The sequence below is a fragment of the Grammomys surdaster genome, unplaced genomic scaffold, assembly GCF_004785775.1.
Source record: "Grammomys surdaster isolate TR1022 unplaced genomic scaffold, NIH_TR_1.0 362, whole genome shotgun sequence".
In the NCBI taxonomy this organism is placed as follows: Eukaryota; Metazoa; Chordata; class Mammalia; order Rodentia; family Muridae; genus Grammomys; species Grammomys surdaster.
The window spans coordinates 5,122,376-5,139,361 of NW_021604781.1; the positions used below are offsets into that span (position 1 = coordinate 5,122,376).

Below are 16,986 nucleotides of genomic sequence, written 5' to 3' on the forward strand. Positions count from 1 at the left end.
TATATATATATATATATATATATATATATATATATATATATATATATGTCTTTGTTTTCTCTGCACATTTTCTTTCCTAAAGCTAAAGTTCTGGGAAATGTGATCTTATGTGATCAGAGTAAATGCACTTGATACTGCTTCCTTCAGTCTTTGTCTACACCCAGTACTCTTCCATTGCTATTGGAACAAGAGAAATCTAACAAGCCTCTCAAACACATTAAACATAATATTGTTTATTTCTTATCCTATTCAGGTCTCTAAGTAACCTATTGCCCATGTACTTAACAAAGACTGTATTCCTTTACATAATGAGAGAGAGAATTTAATCTCACAGAAGATATTCTCCTCACCAATATTCAGTCCCTTGATCCTCCAAATAGCTAGAAACTCAGAATCACCTGATTTTACTTTGCTTCTTCAGGTCACGTATGGACCTTTTGATTCCATGCTCAGTGACAAAAATACATTCCCATCCATTTATCAGATGTCTCCTAAGGATTCGGCTCTAACCCAAGGGGTGATCTCTTTACTGCTGCACTTTGGCTGGAAGTGGGTGGGGGTCGTTGTGTCTGATGATCTGAAGGGAAAGGAGTTCCTCTCTCACCTGAAAGCAGAGATGGTATCAGAAGGTATCTGTGTGGCTTTTACAGATAACCTCACAACAAATTGGAAGCTACAGTTTAAACCTGTGGTTGGGTTGGTGAATTTGAACCACCATCCACAAGTAACTGTGAAGGTCTTCTATGGTGACATAGATGACTTGCTGTATTTCTATATGCAAAATAAACTCATGTCAACCAGAAGCAAGGTGTGGATCATGGCAAAGCACCATTTTGTATACTTAGAGTCTATATTCTATAAGAAGAATTATTTGATAAACTTTTTCAGAGGAAGCTTCTTATTTTCCAAGAAGAGAAATATTCCTGGGTTCAAGAACTTTCTAGAAGTACTTACACCCTCCCACTACCCAGGAGATTCTTACTTCTATAAATTCTGGATTGACAATTTTGATTGCGCACCTCCTGCTTTGCTATGTGGACGTCATAAACCCTGCCCACTAAATATTACTCTGAAGATTAAAGAAAAAGAAAATGATGTGATGAGTCCTTCGGAGAGCAGCTATTCCATATGGAATACAGTGTATGCAGTGGCCCATGCCATCCATGAAATGCTTTTGAGAAAAACAGAAATAGGATCTCATGAAGATAAAAAACAAGACAGGTTTCTTCCTTGGCAGGTAACCCTCCATCATAAGCAAGGGAAGCATTTGAGAAATTATACAATTAGTAAGTTACTAAGGTCAAGCACATAACATGTTTTCATCTTATAACTAAAAGAATAAGGAAAAGTGAAAGAGACTTCTTTCACAATGGGTATGTATGTGTTTATAACTATGGTGCATGATTTTAGAATGGATAGATTTTGTTTCAAGATATTAAATTTGAACATAGTTTAACAAGTGATATCTAAATATAATTGATTTCCAGGATATCCAAATATAATTAATGTCAAAATATAGCAAGTTCCATAATCAAATTTATATAGTAAGTCTGATGCCATAAGATATAGACATGATGGCTGTATCCAACAGCAGCCGTTCCACACCTAATATAATATAATATAATATAATATAATATAATATAATATAATAATATAATAAAATAATATAATAATATAATAATATAATAATATAATATAATATAATATAATATAATATATTCAATAACCTAAAACAATAGAACCTTCTGTGAAAAATAACAACTGTCTGTACTAGAATCAAAAGTACCTGAGAAAATAATCGCTTTTACACATTATTTACTCTTAATAAGGTAAAATGAAGGTGAAACCCCAAACTGCCCTTCCATCAGAGATGTTACAACACAAACAGTGCTCATGAGTGTAGGCCATATCCCAAATATTAGGAATAGATATATTTGGACTTGAAACCAACCAGATATAAACTTAGGACTCCTTTACACTCATGAGCCCTGATTATGACCTTCAAATAGGTTATCATCAAGAAAATTGTTGAACGAGTCAAATGAACTTTCTATTCAGTCAATAATAAAGAGGTGAAAAACGAACTCTGAATGTTTAGTGTACTATGTAATTTTTAGTATTATGGAAAACAGTAGCATTTAACATAGAGATTGACACAGTTTGGGAACATGGATTCTGAAGATGTGATATTAGATAAATTTGTATCACTTTTGTACAGATAACTGAGTATCTAAACAACTTTCCGTAGCATGACTTGTTATTTACTTAACACAATATTGAATCTCAGAAGTTGAAGTATTAAACCATTGTATTAATTTAAATGTGTGACTAAATCATGCTGGAGGGATGACTCAGCAGTTAGAGGCACTTGCTGCTCTTGCAGAGGACACAAGTTTGGTTGTTAGCACACACATGGTGGCTCACAACTGTCTGTAACTACAGTTCCAAGGAACCTAACTCACTCTTCTGCCCTCTGCAGACATCAGGTATGCAGCTACATGGAGGCACTATACAAAAATAAAAGTAACAAAAATCTAGGGACCAGAATGGTTCTGTGGTTAGAAGTACATGCTCTTGAGAAGACCCAGGTTCAGTCCAGAGTACCTACATAGCAGCTCACAGCTGTCTGTAACTACACTTCCAGGGGTCCAACACCTTCTTATGGCTTTCACAAGCACCAGGCACATGTGCAATGCACACAACTCCATGCAGGAATGCACTCATACTCAAAAACAAAATTAATTAATCTACAAATATAAAAGAATCTTTTTAGAAATTTAGTTAAGCACATTTGGATTTTAATTTTGTTTCACATAGTGCTCATATCAGAGTTGAAAGGCAGTGTTGTAACCCAAACAGAATCAAGACAGACAGTGGGTATCTTCAGTTCCTGAAGTATAAGTAACATAAAAATATCTACATACATAGTATGTGATTTTCCTGAGTTTAGAGCTTTGCAAAAAGTCCTGCTAATATTATCACATAAAGATAAGATCTCTAGATCTGCATGTATGCTTATTTATCTAACTAACCATACAAACATGCATTCATTGTGATGCATAAAGAAGGTGAACATATTAATAAGTATAAGCCACAAACATACTGCTGCTTACATTTTATTCCAATTTCCAAAACATCTATGTTTCCTAATTGGAAACATTTTTTCTGGTGCTGGGCAAAGAAACAGGGCCTTGTTCCCACTAACAACATGCTCCATATGTTGTTTCACCCCTTAGACAACATTTCTATTTGGGGTTGGGAACAACCCTCCTACATTAATTTCGTGGTGAGAAAAGTTCATCTCACTGGAACAAATAGAGAGAAAATTACTCAAAGAAAGGCTCTTTGAAAAGAAAGCCAGATTAAGGGAAAGAGAAAGAGGATTGCTCTTAAGGACAATCAACAAGTTATTGGTATGCACCACTCATATCCAAACGATGTCTCTCTCCAGCTGCATCCATTTCTGAGGAAAATCCAAGTTACAAACGCTGCTGGGGACCAAATAAGTTTTGATGAGAATAAGAAGCATGTGGAAAAGTATGACATACAAAACATTGCGGAATACACTAAACATTATCCATTTCTAGTTAAAGTCGGAGAGTTCGTCTCCAAGAGTTCACAAGATCAAAGCTTGTTCATCAGTGAATCTCTGATTAAATGGCCAAGCATCTTTAATCAGGTCTGGCAAAATTTCAACATTTAACATGTAAAAAAAAATATTTGAAAATATTAATGAAAATTGATTGATTGCATGGTATCCCTTTGAAATTTGAAAATTATTTCTACATTCTAAGACCTTAGCCCCATTGTGAGCTTGCAAGTGAATATTCATGCATGTGAATCTGTGTGCCTATTGAAGCCACAGTCGGCGGCACTGGGTATCTTATTCAGCTGCTCTCCGCTTCATTTTTAAACAAGATCTCTCTCTCTCTCTCTCTCTCTCTCTCTCTCTCTCTCTCTCTCTCTCTCTCTCTCTCTCTCTCTCTGAACCATTTGCTTTCTGATTTTTGTGAATTCACTGCACAGCATGCCCAACACTGCCTCCTTGCCTCCAGTACCATCCAGTTCGAATTACAGCCATATGTTTCCGCACACCACATTTTTCTATCCCTTATGCATGACTGAATTCAGGGCTCTTGCTTATGTGGCAAACATGTTAAACACTGGGACATCTCTTTAGCTCTGTTTGATTCTTTTTTTTTTTTTTTTTTTTTTTTTTGGTTTTTTGAACAGGGTTTCTCTGTATAGCCCTGGCTGTCCTGGAACTCACTCTGTAGACCAGGCTGGCCTTGAACTCAGAAATCCGCCTGCCTCTGCCTCCCAAGTGCTGGGATTAAAGGCGTGCGCCACCACTGCCCGGCTGCTTGATTCTTGTAATGCAAAAATAAACCAGTCTTTGAGAAACTGACTTTTGATACACACACAAACACACACATTGTTAGCTTTTTCCTATAGGTAGAATTAGTTTGAATTGAATTTCAATTTGTGTGTGTTCATCCATGCTGCAGTGAATGAATACGTGAGTGTTCAGGGCTATATATAAGTGCGTGTGTGTTTCTATGCATACACTCACACGCATGCACACAAATGTATATATACATGCACATATTTTATTATAAATGCATGCTGATGCTCAATGAATACTTCCATTTTACACAATTCACCTACCCATAGTCCTTTTAAGGTTGTGAGGTAGTATAAAAAAGAAATAAATTCTGAATTTTGATACAAGTCATTTCAGTAATGAATATTTGTGAGCTGCCTAATATATGTGCTGGGAGCTGAACTCAGATTTCTCTGCAAGAGCAGTATGCTTTCTTAACTTCTAAGCCTGTTCTCCATTCCCATATACCTGTTAATATAGAGATGTTTATGAGACAGAAATTGAGTTCAAATCACGGAAGAAGGAGGTCTAAGGGAAGGATGGAAATATTTCTTACCACACACAATTTCTAAAGTATCAACAAACTAGAGTTGAGTTAGAACAATAGTGTGATTAACCAAGAAGGTAATTGGTGAAAATTCTGAGTGATAGTGTCACTACTGTTCAAAAAAAAAGGCATGGCACTATTCTGAACGTGGGAAATCAAGGATGAAATTCACAGTTATGGATCAAATTTTGGTGCCTATGGAATATCAACACATGATGATATCAGGGAAAGCTGTGACCATCCACCAATGGCCAAACCCTCTTGGGAAAGTAAACTTCCCTTTGGAATGGAATCAGAGTGAATGTACAAGATGGCGAATATAAAAGTAGAAATGGAAGAGGCAAGAGTGACTGGGTTTGTATCTGACAATTGAACTATTCCATCCTTCCAACAAGAAAAGGGTCTGGCTTACTGCCTCTACAGAGAAAATATAGATATTCTATACATTTTACAATGGCCAGTAGAAGTGAGTTACAATATTTTTACCTTAAAGTAATGTTGAACATTAAACATTTGGAAGTATGCTAACTTCAACTCTACACCATATACTGTCACATAAAGACCTCACAGTTCTATATAGAGATGCACAATTTCCATAGGTTATGTGCATTTAAGTTATTTTTGCTTCAAAATATTTTAAAGTAATGTGCAACGTTATGACCAGTTTTTCTGTGTTGCCCTCAGACTCCTCAGTCTGTATGTACACAGAGCTGTGGTCCAGGGTTCTGGAAAATTCTACAAGAAGAAAGACCAGTCTGCTGTTTTTCTTGTGTGTTTTGTCCAGAGAAGCACATTTCCAACAGAACAGGTAGGAAAATAATACCTTTCCTCCAATTGCTTGTGAGCGTAGAAGAGAAAGTTAAGAAGAGACCATGGTGTCATATTGCAGCACTGTTCTCCGTGTCTCTTTCACTCATCCCCACATGCATTAATAATCAGTGTTGATACAACGCAGTGTACGAAAGTTTGAGTGGCAGTTCTCACGGTATTGTGGCTTCTCCACCCCTACTTCCAAAACCTGCCTTTTATCACATGGAGAGGTCATCTCAGCTCCTGCAGTGATCCACGCTATAGGAACCCAATGATATGTGAGATGTACAATTGTCAATCAAGGCTAGCTGTGTATTCCTCAATTTAAAGAGAAAACACAATAATCCTTATCTGAAATCAAGCCCATAACAAGTATATGTGGGACTGTTTCCTAAAGGTTCCACCCATGGAATTAAGTTACAACACTCACAGCTGTCATTTTGAATATCAAAAATAATAGGAAAAAAAGTCTTTGAGAATTATTTTAAAAAAAACAAGTAAATGAAGCTGCCTGGAGCTTGTCTGGAGTTGTAGTCAACCCTGAGAACACATATGCAAGTATATTATGGACTGAGGAGGTTGTACTTGTGAACACACACACACACACACACACACACACACACGGTCTTATTTTTCATTGATTGTTTTTACATGCATATATTGATACATATAAATTATTAAATATAACTGATTGGTCTGTATGACAAAATTTCCCTCTGTTCTCAGGGCTGACCCTTTGGTACTGAATGCCCAGTTGGAGTGCTTTTCCCTGAGGCAGATCACTTCCTGCTATCTAAGCATTTTTAGTTTTCTCTTGGGTTTTGATGTTTTGCTTTGTTTGTTTGTTTGTTTGTTTTGCTTTTAAAGATTTTTAAGTTTTATTCGTTTTTACTTTATATCCTGATCACTGCTTTCCCTCCCTCTTCTCCTCACTTCTCTGTCCCTTCCCTCATCCCCAGGCCCCTCACTTTCTCCTCAAAGAATGGGAGGCCTCCATGGATATCAACCCCCTTAGCCTATCAAGTTGCAGTAAGACTAGGCAGATTGTCTCCTATTGAGGCTAGACAAGGCAGCCCAGTTAGAGGTAAGGGATCCAAAGACAGGCAGCAGAGTCAAAGTTAGCCTCTGTTCCTGCTGTTATGGGTCCCACATGAAGACTGAGCTGTGCATCTGTTACATATGTGTAGAGTGCCTAGTTCCATCCCATGAATGCTCTCTAGTGGGTGGTTCAGTCTCTGTGAACCCCTTTGGGCCCAGGTTGTTTAATTCTATAGATTTTCTTGTGCTATACTTGACCTCTTGGCTCCTTCAATCCTTCCTTCTTCTTTTCCACAAGATTCCCTCAGTTCTGCCTAATGTTTGACTGTGTGTGGCTGCATCTGTTTCCATCAGCTGCTGGATAAGGCCTCTCAGAAGATAGGATCCTGTCTGCAAGTGTACCATGATATCATTAGTAGTGCCGGGGGTAGCCTCTCATGGAATGGGTCTCAGGTTGGGATCTCTTGTTCTTTGTGTAGGTGTGTCTGTTGCTGTTGGCCTAGTACAGTGTCTCATGTTTGGACAGTCATTTTGGTGAGACTTACAGATGTAGTTTCTAATATTAATAGGAGATAAAATTAAAGAAAAAACCCTCCATGATACCCTGATTCTTACAATCTTTCCACCCCATAATCTAATGTGTTTTCTGGGTGTTAGGTATAGAAATTGTTTTGCAGAGTTACCCACTGGAGCTGGTCACCGCAGCTCTGCATTTTGGTTGGTGCGCAATGTTCAACATTTGTTGCAAAGAAAACTTTCCTTGTTTACCTGTGGATATGAAGGCAAATGTTTACAGCTTCATGTTAGGGATTGTGCTGGTTTATGAAATAGTAGTTGTAGATTCTCCTCCAATAACTATGACTTCACTAGCTCTGACGTAGGTTTCAGGCAGAGGCATGTTTTCCCTGTTGTTGAGAAAGTCTTGAGTTCAATTCAGAGAGATGTTGGTTACTCCAAGCTATGCGTGCCACTTCTCCACCCTTAGCATTACTGTGCCGCGCTGGTTGGTATGGTTCACAGCTGTCATAGAAAGTTAGGCTGTTGGTTGCCTCCATCCTTCAGAAGCTTACATGATGTCTTCCGGCATCATGAAACCTAGTCTTCAGGGAAAGAACATTCAGGGCAGTTCCAGCACAGGGGTCTCTGGGCCCTGTTCTGGAAATATCTTCAGCAAGGGTCAGCAAGGCTGAAAGCGGTAGGCTGTGGCTTTTAGGAGCCTTTTGGACAACCCTGATCAACAACTGTAAAGGAAGATTTCTATGTCTGGTACTAGGGTTTTTTTGAACATGGTGTTAGTCTTGGAGGGAGGAACACTAGCCCAGATGATAAAAGTTTACTAAAAATATATTGAATAGGGACACTAAGTGTATCATAAGGGTTCTTAAGTAAATATTAGTATGAGTCTTTGCAGCTTTTCAGACACCCTTATTGCTATCTTATACACTTATGCCCTTATTCTGTATTTACTTACCTCTCCCATCCCTAACGTGCCTGCCAACCTTTTCCCATTTCCCTCTCAGACTGCTTAGACGTTTTCTAGGCATTCTTACTGGTATTTTACTCTCTTCCCTCCTGCAACTGTATTGTTTTTTCCTTGTCCTCATAATTAGAGTCTCCTTTTTTGTATTTCCCCATTCAGGTCACGTCTTCTCTACTATTTCATTATCTATTCTTCCACAGCCCCTTGTTCTTGCAATGGTCCTATTTATTTTCCTGTCTTCTGCAGTTTCTTCAAGATATATACTCACATCTGAAGGTCTGGAGCTCAGATAGCAAAGAATATGAAATATTTTTATTTCTGTATCTAGGCTTCATCACTTAATCTGATCTTTACTAATTCCACCCATATAACTACAGAGTTCATGATTTCATTTTTCTTTGCAACTCCGTAGTATTCCATGTTATGTATATACACACATATATACATGTGTATATATATATATATGTATATATATATATATATAATTTCATGATCCATTTGTCAGTTGTGAGTCATTGAGATCCTTTCTATTTTTTAGTAATCACTTTATTTGTTTACATTTCAAATGATATCCTTTTTCCTATTTACTCCTCCACAACCCCCCCAATCCCATCACTCTCACCTCACCACCCTAGCATTCCCCTACACTGGAGTATCTAGCCTCCACAGGACCAAGGGCCTCCCCTCCCATTGGTGTCAGATAAGGCCATCCTCCGCTACAAGTGTATCTGGAGTCATGAATCCCTCCACGTATACTCTTTGGTTGGTGTTTTAGTCTCTGGGAGCTCTGTGTGGTCCAGTTAGTTGATAGTATTCTTCGTATGAGGTTGCAATGCCCTTCAGCTCCTTCAGTCCTTCCCCTAGCTCTTCCATTAAGGTCCCTGGGCTCAGTCCGATGGTTGGCTGTGAGTATCTGAATCAGTATTTGTCAGGTACTGGTAGAACCTTTCAGGGAACAGCCATACCAGGCCGCTGTCAGCAAGCGCTTCTTGGCATCAGCAATAGTGTGGGAGTTTGGTGTCTGCAGATGAGATGGATCCCTGGTTGGCCATTCCATCAGTCTCTGTTCCATTTTTTTGTCCCTGTCTTTCCTTTGGATAAGAACATTTTTGGGTTAAAGTATTTGAGATGTGTGGGTGGCCCCATTCCCTCAACTGGGGCCCATGCCTAGCTACTGGAGGTGGTCTCTACAGGTTATATCCCCCCTTTGTTGGGTATTTCGACAAAAATCATTGCCATTGGGTCCTGGGAGCCTCTCACTTCCCTGGAGTCTAGGACTTGACAGTGGCTACCCCCAGTTCCCCTCCCCCAGTGCTACATGTTTCTATTCAATTTCCTGACCTTCTGTACTTCTTTCCTGTCCCTTTCACTACCTGATCTTGTCCCCCCTTTTCCCTCCTCTTCTTCTCTCCCTCCCATGTCCCTCCCTCCCTCTAGCTCCTGTGATTATTTTGTTCCCTGTTCTATGTAGGATTGAAGCATCCACACTTTGGTCTTCCTTCTTCTTAAGCTCCATATGGCTTGTGGGTTGTATCATGGGTAACCCGAACTTTTCACCTAATATCCACTTATCAATGAATACTTACCATGTGTGTTCTTTTGTGTCTGGGTTACCTCACTCAGGATATTTTCTAGTGCCCTCCATTTGCCTGCAAGTTTCATGAATTCATTGTTTTTAATAGCTGAGTAGTACTCCATCGTGTAAATGTACCACCTTTTCTGCATCCATTCCTCTGTTGAGGGACATCTGGGTTCTTCTGGCTATTATAAATAAGGCTGCCATTGTTGTGGTAAATCTGCAATCCAAATAAGCCTGTGCAAGGAAAACACAACTCAATTAGTAGGAATACAAGCTGCACACCTAGATTGGGCAGATCTCCCACTACACCTCTGTATTTCCCAGCTATGAGATCCCTTATAACATGAGACTTCTCCAGGTCATGTGCTTCTACTCCATCTTCCTTCCACCTCCTCTTCTTCAGTCTTCCTCTCTCTCCTTCCTTTCCTCAATCCCCCCTTGCTCTCTCTTCTTCCCTCCCTAAAACTTTTTGACTTCACCTTCCCTTCCACTGCCCAATCACCAGCTCTAGCCTTTATTCTACAACTGAAAATGGGGAGAAGGTTCACGTGAAGTCATCTTAGTATGTGATTCACTCCTTGTCAGGGGCAGCCCCTCTTGGGGAAGCAGAATTAGCATCAAAATACAAACAGCACCAGGGCAATCCACAATGTGCCGTAAACATAGTGGAGTATATGTCCTTGTTATATGTTGGAGCATCTTTGGGGTATATGCCCAGTAGTGGTATAGCTGGGGTCCTTTCTATTTTTTAACTGCTGTATACAAAGGAGGGGTAATATAGATTTATCTTTAGCCTTCTGAGAATTCTCTACACAGATTTTCACAGAGGTGCACGAGTTTATAGTCCCAACAATGACAAGTGAGGGTTTCCATTTTCTGGGTGTCCACTCTAGCACCTGTTGCTTTTTCTGTGAATCTTTGCTTTTCTTACTGGGGTAAGATGAAATCTCAAAGTTGTTTTGATTTAGCTTTCTCTAATTGTTAGGGTTAATGAACATTTTTTTGAAATGTTTGCTATTTGTTTGTTTCAGTGATAAAGAAAAGAGGAAATCATTCTACAAAGGGACATGATTGGGGAAGTCATGCAAGTGTTAGAAGTACTATGGTCACTGATGTAATCAAAATATATTATACACACATTAGATTCTCAAAGACTAAGTAAAAATAAGTAAAGGTTGCACTCAAAAATAAAATATTTGGGGATAATAACTTTAACCAAGCCTTATATAGTGAATACTATAAGAAATTGAAGGAAACACCAGGAGGTGGAAAATTCTAGTGGGTCCCAACACATCTTCCTACACAGGCATCTCTATTGGACTTGATAGTCAGTGTTTTTCCTGTCATCAGATGTTCAGAGGTAAGAATAGAACAGAAATTGATGGAAGGGCCAGCTTGGGACTCATGCCATGAGAGGGAGCCCACTCCTAACACTATTAATGATATTCTGCTATACATGCAAACAAGGACCCAGCAAAACTCTCATCAGAGAGGCTTCATTCAACCAGCAATTGATGGAAATAGATGCACAGACCCACAGGCAAACACTAGGTGGAGGTTGGAGAGTTCTTCAGAAGGGGAGGAAGTATTGAAGAAACCAGAGGAGCAAAGGACACCACAAAAAAATACTACAGAATCAACTGGGCCCAGAGGGCCTAACAAAGACTGAACTGCCAACCACAGGGCATAGATGAGTCAGAACTAAGCCCTCTGCACATACTTAACAGTTGTGTATCTTGGTTTTCATGTGGAACTTCTAACAGCAGAGCAGGCTCTGTCTCTGACACTGTTGCTTGCCCTTGGATGCCTTTCCCCTAACTGTTGATTGCATTGAATCTGTAGATTGCCTTTGTTAAGGTGGCCATTTTTACTATGCTAACCCTACTGACTCTTGAGCATGGGAGATCTTTCAATCTTCTGAGGTCTTCTTCGATTTCTTTCTTGAGGGACTTGAAGTTCTTGCCATACACATCTTTCACTTGCTTGGTAAGTGTTACACCAAGACTTTTTATATTGCTTTTGGCTATTGTGAAGGGTGTTGTTTCCCTAATTTCTTTCTCAGCCCATTTATCATTTATATAAAGAACAGCTACTGATTTCTTTGAGTTCATTTTATATCCCATCATTTTATTGAAGTTGTTTATCAGCTGTAGGAGTTCTCTGGTGGAATTTTGGGGGTCACTTATGTATACTATCATGTCATCTGCAAATAATTATAGTTTTACTTCTTTCTTTCCACTTTCTATCCTATTGATCTCTTTTGTTGTCTGACTGTTCTAGCTCTAGCTAGAACTGTACTGAATAGGTTAGGGAGAGAGTGGGCAGCCTTGTCTTATACTCAATCGCTTCTAGTTTCTCTATAGTTAATTTAATGTTGGCTGGTGGTTTACTATGTATTGCTTTTATTATGTTTAGGTATGTACCATAAATTCCTGATTTCTCCAAGACTTTTAAAATGATGGAATATTGTCAAAGGCTTTTCTGCATCTAATAAGACAATCATGTGACTTTTACCTTGAGTTTGTTTATATAATGTATTACATTGATGGATTTTCATATTTTAAACCTTCCCTACATCCCGGCTTAATCATAGTGAATGTTGGTTTGATGTGTTATTGGATTTAATTTGCAAAAATTTTATTGAGTATTTTTGCATCAAAATTCATAAGTGAAATCGGCCTAAATGCTCTTACTTTGTTGGGTCTTTGTGTGGTTTAGGTATATACCAAGGCTAGTTGATATACCAAGGCTAGTTAATATCCATGGGAAGCCTTCCTTTTTATCAGAAGAAAGGGAAGAGGGGCAAGTGGGGGAGGGGATAGAAGAGGGAGGGACTAGAAGGGAAAGAGGGAAGGGAAGCTGCAATTGGAATGTAAAGGAAATAAATTACTGAAATTACTGAATGTTTAGAAAATAAAAAGAATAATAGCCATATTGCCAAGGGCAATATATAGATTTGTTATAATCCCCATCAAAATAACATCACAATTTTCCACTTAAGTAGGAAATTTTCAACTTCATCTAGAAATAAAAAAAAATGTTCAGGATATCTGAAACGATGCTGAATAATATTCAAAAAGTACTGGTGGTCTTGCCATCCCTAATTTCAGGTTTTATTACAGGGTTATAGCAATAAAAATATTATAGTATTAGCAAAAAAAAAAAAAACAGACATGTTGGTCAATGGAATTGAATTGAAGACCCAGATAAATATACACACATGGGCACATTTGATCTTTTATAAGAAATCTAAGCCGGGCAGTGGTGGCGCACGCCTTTAATCCCAGCACTTGGGAGGCAGAGACAGGCGGATTTCTGAGTTCGAGGCCAGCCTGGTCTACAGAGTGAGTTCCAGGACAGCCAGAACTACACAGAGAAACCCTGTCTCGAAAAACCAAAAAAAAAAAAAAAAAAGAAATCTAGAAACACATACTGGAAGAATGATAGCATCTTCAACAAATTGTGCTGGTTGAACTAGACAGATGTATGTAGAAGAATGAAAATAAATCCGTACTTATCTTCCAGCAGGTATACTGAACCTGACAGAAGAGAAAGTGGAGAGTAACCTAAAATTTTTGTCACAGGAAAGTACCTTCTAAACAGAACATTATGAGTGCAGGCCCTAAGATCAAGAATAAATAAATGGGAACTCGTGTTGCTGAAGAGCTTCTGTACAGCTACCAAAACATAATTCAGGCAAAGTGGCAGACTACTAACTGGGAAAAGGTTTTTAGCATTATACATTTTATTAGAAGACTATTATCTAAAACGTATAAAGAACTCAAATTAAAAACCAAAAAACACTTGATCAAGACAACAAATAAACCAATTAAAATGGAAAGTATTTTAGTAGCATAGAGGCTAGATAACTACCCATCTCTTGTGCTGTTTAAGGCTTACTGTAAATATAAAGGGTGTGTATGTGTCTTTTATCTGAGAACTAAATGGTCAGCTAATGGTAAAAGGTGAGGTAGAAACCACAGGTCAGGATTGAATAATTTCTAAAGCAGACTTTGGACATCTTGTACCTAAACGCTTTTATGTCTTAATCAAAGCTCTCTCCTCGAGAATTATAGATTCATGTAGAAGAGGAGGCACAAAGACTGTAAGAGGCAGAAGTGATGGATGACATCAAGGAAATTGTCTTTCATTCACAGCAGGAATGATGCATATATGAATTCACAGAGAACATGGCTACATGCACAAGACCTGAACAAATTCTGTCAGACAGGTTCCAGTAGTCAACAAAGGAGATGTTCCCTAACCAAGAAGCTTTCTACAATGGACAACCACTGTCAAAGGAAAAGTCAGTTACTCCAAATGTGCCCTTAATGGGTATTAACCACATTTGAGGACACACCCCATGTTCATTTGTAGGGATAATTACTTGTACGTTGTTTGGAAGCATCACCTATCAAAAAAAAAAAAATAGCTGATGGCCTGTTAGCAAAAGGCAAGAAGTAGAAGGTGGGAGTTAAAGTAGAGATTGAAACTCTGGGAAACAGTCAGAGGCCAGAGATTCACCTCGACTCTGAGGAACTTGGATGCATGAAACTCAGGAAAGGTAACTAGCCATGTGGTAGACATAGAATAGTTTAAGCTGTTTAAGTTACGAGCTAGTTGAGAATATGCCAAGCTTATGGCCAAGGCATTTATTCATAAATAAATACGCTTCCAAGTCATTTGGGGGGAACTGGAGTGTGAGTGGAAAGGCTCATGGTTACACACATCATTAGACAGCCTACAAAATATGAACTCAGTGGTATGTTTTTAGGCATTTGAGAGAAACTTTGACACACACACACACACACACATATATATATATATATGTCGCTTGTTAACTTTTTAACTTGAATTTGGTTTTACAGATTCGTGTCTGTGTATTTCCTGTGTGGGGAAGACATGGAGAGAGAGGAAGTATATAATTTGTGAGGAAGGGAGGAAATAAAAAATGAGAAGAGCACATGGCAGGAGAATGAACGAAGGAGACTATAATTGGGTAGGAAAGGAGAAAAATAAGAAGAGTACATGGTGGTGGAGTGTGGGAAGTGAGTTTTGATCATGTTAGTGATCATTGTACATATTTAAAGCCTCAAAGAATGAATAACAATAAATAATTTAAAAGTCACATGAAGGATTACTTGACAGTTAAGTGCTATCAAAATATGAGTACAAAAGATTTAACTTCTGTTCCTCTAAACAGTCATAAAACTGTGAACAGGAGGCTTTCCACAGGGTAAACAAGACAGACAATAGAAATGAGATTTCAAAAGACCTCGTGTCTATCTTGACACTGTAATGAAGCTGAGCGTGCCAGGTTAACCACAACATTGGAAGACATTCTTCATACATTGAGTATAGAATGAGTAAATAATTATAAAATATGAATTCTTGATTTACTTCCCTCGACAGATCAGCAGAAGTGTACCGCTTGCCTAATTCAAGAATACCCAAACCCTGAGAGAAACCACTGCCTGCCTAAATCAGTGACCTTCCTGTCCTTTGAGGATCCTCTGGGCATGTCTCTGGCCTGCACAGCTCTGGGCTTCTCTGTCAGCACAGCTGCAGTTTTGGGGATCTTTGTCAAGCATCGAGATTCACCCATCGTTAAGGCCAATAACCTTACCCTCAGTTACATCCTGCTGATCTCCCTCCTCCTCTGCTTCCTGTGCTCCTTTCTCTTCATTGGCCACCCAAACACAGTCTCCTGCATATTGCAACAAATAACATTTGCACTTGCATTCACATTGGCTCTTTCCACTGTTTTGGCTAAAACTATAACTGTCATTCTGGCTTTTAGGGCCATGAAACCAGGAAGAACAATGAGAAGGCTGTTTGTTTTAGGCATCTATAATGCTATTATCCCCATCTGTGTCCTGATCCAACTTATTATCTCTGGAGTCTGGCTGGGAACCTCACCACCCTATATTGACACAGATGCATACTCTGAACCTGCTAATATCATCATTTTATGCAACAAGGGGTCAGTTACTGCTTTCTATTCTGTGCTGACATACTTAGGGACCCTGGCCTTAGGGAGTTTCACTGTGGCTTTCCTGGCAAGGAACCTTCCTGACACATTCAATGAAGCCAAGTTCCTGACATTCAGCATGGTGGTGTTCTGCAGTGTCTGGGTCACCTTCCTCCCTGTCTACCAGAGTACCAAGGCTAAGGCCATGGTGGCTGTGGAAGTCTTCTCCATCTTGGCCTCCAGTGCAGGGCTGTTAGGGTGCATCTTTTTCCCTAAGTGCTACATTATTCTAAGAGAACCTGATAAGAACTCTTTGAGATATTTTAAAAACAAAAGACACTATGTAAAAAAATAATCGTTTTGATGAATTAACTAAGTCTCTCTAATAAAATTAATTAGTGTAGTAAAATGAAATTATTGACCTGTTTTTCATTAGTTTTTGTTACCTGTTTGTTACAAAATAAATAAATAAATATATGAACACCTCACTGTGGCTCACATACAGACAATCTATTTGGTATATAAACTATTGCTAAAAACAGATTTTAGTAAATTATGCATGTTACCTATTAATTTGTAGACAATATAAATATTCAAAACTCAATACATACCAGTAACTTAGATTAAATAATATATGAACTAAAGTTTTTCTATTGGTCTTTATCTTTTGGAAGATAACAGAACTTTGTGTGATAGTTGAGATCTTCTATGGGACAGACATAGAATTGGCTCTCTGGCAAAGGAGGCTTGAACAATTGTACAGCTACTCTGGTAACCAGTGTGGAGAATTCTCAGCGAAGTAAAAATAAATCTACCATATGAGCCTGCTATACCATTCCTTGACACATGCTCAAAGGACTTGACATCTCACTCCAGAGACTCTTGCTCAGCCATGCTCAATGCTGTTCTAGTCAGAATAGGTAGGAAATGGTACCTAAATGTCCTAAAACTGATAAATGGATAAGCAAAATGCCATACACTTAAATCGATGGAAACAGAAGCAAAGATATTGATTTAGGTAACCCAGATCCAGAAAACAATTGTGAGGTTCTCTCTACTAGAAGGTATCTAGCTCCAAATTTTCAGATCTAAGTGTTCACCCTGGGCTAATGTTCAAACCAAGAAAAAGGATGAAGGAAGCAATTTGAGAGTAGAAAAAAAGGCTACTCATGATCTG

The 16,986-nt window shown here is 38.6% G+C and overlaps 1 pseudogene; it reads left to right on the forward strand.

Annotated features, from left to right (window-relative positions):
* The window catches only part of LOC114631423, a 25,956-nt pseudogene extending 9,792 nt beyond the window's left edge, over positions 1 to 16,164 (forward strand).
* Positions 16,165 to 16,986: the final 822 nt, after the last annotated feature.